Below are 6,261 nucleotides of genomic sequence, written 5' to 3'. Positions count from 1 at the left end.
TCTGAATAATGAAATGCTATTTCAACATCAGAAAACCAATCAATGTGACATATCATATTAATAGAATAAAGGAGCAAAAACCACATGATCATATCAATAGATGCAGAAAAATATTGGCAAAATACAACATCTTTTCATTGTAAACACACTCAATAAGACTAGAAATAAAAAGAAATTTCCTCAACCTGGTCAAATGTATTTATGAAAATCCCACAATTAACTCTGGTTTCTCTTTAAAACAAATAAATCTTTTGCCTTTTACTAAAGATTTCCTTGGAGAGGGACAGTTATGAGTTGGTAAGCAAATTTTTTGAGGTCTTGCTAAGGCAAGGCTAAGTTAAAAAAAAAGAAAGAAAAAAGAAAATCCCACAATTAAAATGATATGTCATGATAAAAAACTAAAATCTTTCCCTCTAAAATCAGAAGCAAGACAAGGATGTTAGTTTTTACCACTTCTATCCATCATTGTAATGGAAGCTCTATTCAGAGCAATTTGTCAAGGAAAAGAAATAAAAATCATAGAAATTAAAAAGTAAGATAAAATTATCACTATTTGCAGATGGTATGATCTCACAAAAAATTCTAAGAAATTCAATTAAAAATATTAGAACAGCCAAGTTTATCAATGTTGTAGAATCTAGGACCATAATTTAAAAATCAAATAAATGAATTTCTACACAGTAACAATGAAAAATAAAAAATGGAGGAAGCAATCCCATTTCCAATACCACAACAAAAATAAAATAAATAGGAATAAACTTGACAGAAGTAATGCAAAATTTGTATACTACTGACTACAAAACATTCTTAAAAGGAATTTAGAAGATCTAACCAAATGAAAAGTCATCTCTCATTCATATATTGGAAGACTTAATAATGTTAAGATAGCAATATTCCCCCTAATTGCCTAGATTCAACAAAATGCCTATTGACTATGCCAGATGCCTTTTTGCAGAAAATATCAAATTGATTCTAACATTCATAAACAAATGGAAGAGTTATATAAATGATAATACACTCTTGATAAAAAACAAAGTCACAGGACTCATATCTTCCAATATCAAAACATTCTATAAAACTACTGTAATTCAAACCAAGTGTAACTGGTAGAAGGATAAACATATAGATCGATGGAATAGAATTGAAAGTCAAGAAATAAATCCTTACATGTATGATCATTGATTTTCAATGAGGGTAGCACATTGATTTAGTTCAGACATTTGTCTTCACAAATAGTGCCGAGATAATTGGATATCCACATACAAAAATATGATGTTAGTCTTCCATACTAATATCCATACATATAAATTAACTCAAAATGCATCATAGACCTAAATGTAAGAGCCAGAAACTAAAATTTTAAGAATCAAATATAGGAATAAATCATGACGGCCTTGGATTAGGCAATATTTTCTTAGGTACAAAGCCAAAATCACAAGCAACAAAGGAAAACATAAATTTGACTATATATAATTAAAATAAAGTTTGTGCACAAAACATCATCATCAATAAAGTGAAGAAAAAGAAAAACCACAAAATTCTAGTATTTTAGATTATATATCCAACACAGATTTGTTTCCAGAATATATAAAGGACATTTAAAACTCAATAATTAAAAGACAAAAAACCAATTAAAAATTGGGCAAAAGATCTGAATAGACGTTTATCCAAAGATGTACAAATGGCCAATAAGTGTAAGAAAAAGCTGCTCAAAATCATTAGTAATTAAAACTGTAAACCTAAACCACAATTAAACATTCCAAAATCACTAGAATATCTGTTATCAAAAAGGTGGACTAGAACAGGAGGATTAGAATCACCATTCATTGCTCGTAAAATGAATGGCAAAGTCATTATGAACAATATTTTGGACTGTTCCTAAAATTATTAAATATTGAGTCACCATATGATCCAGCAATTTCTCTTCTAGGGATAGCCAGTAGAAATGAAAATATGCATCTATACATGAATTCATGCATAAGTGATCATAGATAGCAGCATTATTTCTAATAGCCAAAAATTAGAAATAATTCAAATGTTCATCAACTATTGAATGGATAAAACAAATGTGACATATTCTTACAATAGAATATTAACCTGCAAGAGAGAAAATTGAAGTACTCATACATCTTATAATATGGATAAATCTTGAAATCATTATGGTAGGTAAAAGAATCCATTGACAAAGAATCCATTGACAAAAAAAATCCATTGACAAATCCATTGACACCTTAATCTTTGATTCTATTTTTATGGAAGGCTCAGAATAAGTAAATCTGTATAGACAGAAAGTAAATCAATAGTTGTCCAGCTGTGGGTGTAGGGTGTTGGGTAGCAATGGGAAGTGACTGCTAATGGGTACCAGGTTTATTTGTGGGGGTAATGAAAATGTTCTATAATTAAGTTGTAATGTTGGCACAACCCTCTGAAAATATTTGAAAAATCAAATTGCACATTTTATAGGTGCAAATTTTAAGATATATAGTTATATCTCAATGAAGATGTTAAATATATAGATAAATATAACCAACATCTAGTATAATTTCTTAGTAAATTGTTTAATACAAATTGTTCTGGTATAGAATTATACAGTAGTTGGAATTCAGTTTCTGAAGTTTTTTGTTATGATATCATTATTCCCTGAACTATAATGTGCACATTATATTCTATTCCAAATAACTTATGTGAGTCCTTCCACTGATAGCAACCTCCTCAATCCTCCTCTAAAAATACGATAAGATTTCATATTTTAAAGCAAACGGAAATTTTAAGATTACAAACACAGTTTATCTCACTTCTACTGTATTTTTAACAATATGAATACCATACTTCTGGAAGCAACAGGGGCTCAACAAATCACAATGTAGACCATAAATCTCTAGAACATATCATGTGGCTATTTCTTTTATTAATATCTTTTGACAGGGAAACTGCCTCTCTTCTCAGTTTAAACTATAGAGCCAGGCACTGTTCTAACTCTTTAAAGATTATCTTTACCTACTTTTTTCCCCCTCGATGCTTTCCTTTCATCATCACTTTCCACTAAACTATAAAGTTTCTGCTGACTCCTCTGCCACTCAGATAGTGTTTATTTTGGGACTTTAATATCCCTTGCTCCATCTAAAAATGTTTCAGTCTCTTCCACCTTTTGTATGGTTATAATTTCAAATCTACACAGCAGGGGTATGCTGATTTTTATTTGAATTGCGTTATTCTTTATTTTTTTAAGTTTAGCAAGCTTTGACTACTACTAAATTTTTTATCCTTCTTCCTAAAGCCATAATCAAGAACAGGAATCATATAGCTAAAGCCGAAACCTCCTGAACATTATAATAAATAATTTCCAAATATAGCCGCCATCAATTCATCCATTTCTGAATGCAGATGCCACTCTTATCAAGAACTCTTGTATATTTCTCCTCCCATAGACAATAAGCTAGCCTTGGGATTTATTTTTATTAATAGAATGTAGTAAAATTGACACTGCACTAGTTTCATGCCTTGATCTTAAGAAGTCTAAGAGCTTTACCTTTCAATCTTTTGGTGCCCCGAAGTAACACATATAAAGGTTTGGCTTCTCTACTATAGAAAACAAACAGGCAAAAAAACTCAATTTTCTTGGCCAACACGTAGCTGTGCCAGACATAGCAGCAGAGACACCTTTCATGTGATCAAAGACATGTTGGACATTTCAATTCCGGTCAAGTTCTGAGCCAAGTGCACTGCACGAATTATCCCAGCCAATCATGTAGAACAAAATAAGCCCTGCCCAAATTGCAGATTCATGGGCAAATAAATGTTTGTTATTTTGACACTAAGTGTTGGGGTGTTTTGTTAGAGAGAAATAGATAAGCCAAACAGGCTCAAAGAAAGAACCCACAAAAGAAAAAAATACAGAATGTTTACTATAAGAGTTACTATAATTAAAACTTTAGAAACTTAGAGAAGAACCTTCATGTTGATCCAGTGATTTCTCTTAAAAGATCATATATGTATAAAAAGGTACTCTGTAGAAAGTGAAACTGAAGTATAATGGACAGAAAGATCATGTTGATGTTTTCTCCTAAAAGTTTAAATTATTATAGTCAATACAAAAAATTGAAGTTAAAAAAACAAAACCAGTATATAAGAAAAGGTGGGATATTATTTATTGGTCATATGTCACAGTAAACTTTTTAAATCTAGCATACAACAATAAGAAATTTATATATAGGTTAAATTTGATGATTATCAGGATTATAGGAATGAGAAATAAGACAAGTGAAAACTTTTTTGTTATTATCTTCCTAGAAATGACAAGATGACAAGATGGCACTTGATATTTTTTACAAGTAGGAGCTTTTGTTCAACTAATTTTTCACACTAAAAATTAAAGTTTTTGATGATGATATTAGTTATCTACTGCTGCATAATAATTTGCCTGAACATTTAGTGGCATAAATCAACAGACATTTATTATTTTGCAATTTCTGTGGTCAGGAATTCCAGCTTGGCTTAGCTGGGTGCCTCTGCTTCAATGTCTCTCACAGGTTGTGATCAAAGTATCCGCCACGGCTGGTTCTCAGATGAAGGACCAATGGGAAAAGAATCTGCTTCCAAACTCATTCACATAGTCTTAAAATATTTGATCCCCTGTGAGCTGTTGGACTGAAGTTCTCAAGTCATCGTTTTTGGTCAAAGACTTTGCTCAGTTCCATGTCCTGTAAACACTTGTAGAGTAATTATCTTTCCTAAGAGCTAGTAAATAAGAGCAATAGTGAGCATGCAAAATGGAAGCCACAGTTTTCTGGTAACCTATGCTAACAAGTAACATCCCACTACTTCTGCCATAGTCTATTTCTTGAAAGCAGCCAATAATTTTAGAACACATTCAAGAGAAGGAAATTGCAAAAAAAAAAAAAAAGCATGAAAATCAGCAGGTGAAGATCACCGAGGCCTGCCTAGAGCTACCTAACACATGGCTCACAGAAAATAAATAACCTCTCCTAATCACATATCACCAAATTGCACGAACTGTTTATTTCAATTTAGGGGAAAATTAAAACAAGTTACACAAAATTTAGATATATTTTAATAATAATAAAATGTTATCTTTTCTCAATGATTTTATTTATTTTAAAACTCAAAGGTTTTATTTATTTTTAAATGATCCAAGTAAAGAATATTATTTCTGCCTATATATTTATATATATATAACAAAATACTAACTTTAAATGTATGTCATATATGATTGTTTTAGGTAAGGAAATTAAAATCATTCAAACAAGAAGAAAATAGTCATGTTTTAGAGTTATTCAAACCTTGATATTTCTTACTTTGTACAGGACAATGCAGACAATGGGGGAAGAACAAAACTATATACTGTATTATGGCACTTTGGGTTGCAAAGAACAAAGATACACAAAAGTTTTTTCCAGTAACGAGAAATTAATTTTAAAAATATGTATTCATATGATCAATGTTTATGTAGGAATGAGGGATGTAGGAATCCAGTGCAAACTAGCAGAAAGAAATACATTAAAATCTCATAAAGAAAGGACTTTCCTTTTAAAACTGGAAGAATTCCATATAGTTCCAGAAACTTCAACAGTTAGAATTTTGAGGCCTCTTCCCTAGTGCTCTGCCCATTTATGTTTTTACTCTGGGTCTCTTCCATTTTCCATTTCCTTGTTCTCACTTTGCTTACTATATAAATTTTCCCTAACACATAATTTTGTCTAATTTTCCTCACAGTTTCTGCTCTGTATAAATTCAGCCTGTCTTCCTAGATGTAATCATATCTCATGCCATTGTTTTTAGTCTCAGCTTCTGCTGCTAACTGACTTGTTCTTCTACTTCAGATTCCCAAGTGAGAGAACCTGATTGGTTCTGTCCTCCTTTTCAAACTAGGGCAAGCTACAGATGACTTAGGAGCCTATGGATTTTGCTGACCTTGGGTAAGGTGCCAAATGCATATCCAAAGAGCTGTGACTGAGGACAGAAAGTCTCATGGGCACTGATGGAATCTGTTTCCAGGAAGGGCCTGTACATATTGCAGGTCATCAAATTAGCAAAATTAGTATAGCTCATTACCACTTCTTAAACTTTCTTGATAATTTAGCTTGGGTCCTGAAAATAAAAAGGCAGGAGTATCCATATTTGCACATTGTCCATATTTACACATTTCTAGAGAGCTTATTACATTCAATTATATTTTAAAAGGAGGCATACCTTTTATCAGTAGGCAAATTATAAACTGTCTTCTGGCAGATATTAACAGAA

The 6,261-nt window shown here is 31.4% G+C and overlaps 1 non-coding gene across 1 annotated transcript; it reads left to right on the top strand.

Annotated features, from left to right (window-relative positions):
• The first annotated feature begins 217 nt into the window (after positions 1–217).
• LOC142874149 (U5 spliceosomal RNA) lies at positions 218–334 on the top strand. The gene has a single exon (XR_012921973.1). It is a non-coding gene; the product is annotated as a U5 spliceosomal RNA (small nuclear RNA).
• The last annotated feature ends 5,927 nt before the right edge of the window (positions 335–6,261 follow it).

The sequence above is a fragment of the Microcebus murinus genome, chromosome 11 (genome assembly GCF_040939455.1).
Source record: "Microcebus murinus isolate Inina chromosome 11, M.murinus_Inina_mat1.0, whole genome shotgun sequence".
Taxonomy (NCBI): Eukaryota; Metazoa; Chordata; class Mammalia; order Primates; family Cheirogaleidae; genus Microcebus; species Microcebus murinus.
The sequence above is the reverse complement of the archived record's forward strand: the minus strand, read 5'-3'. Positions and strand labels throughout refer to the sequence as shown.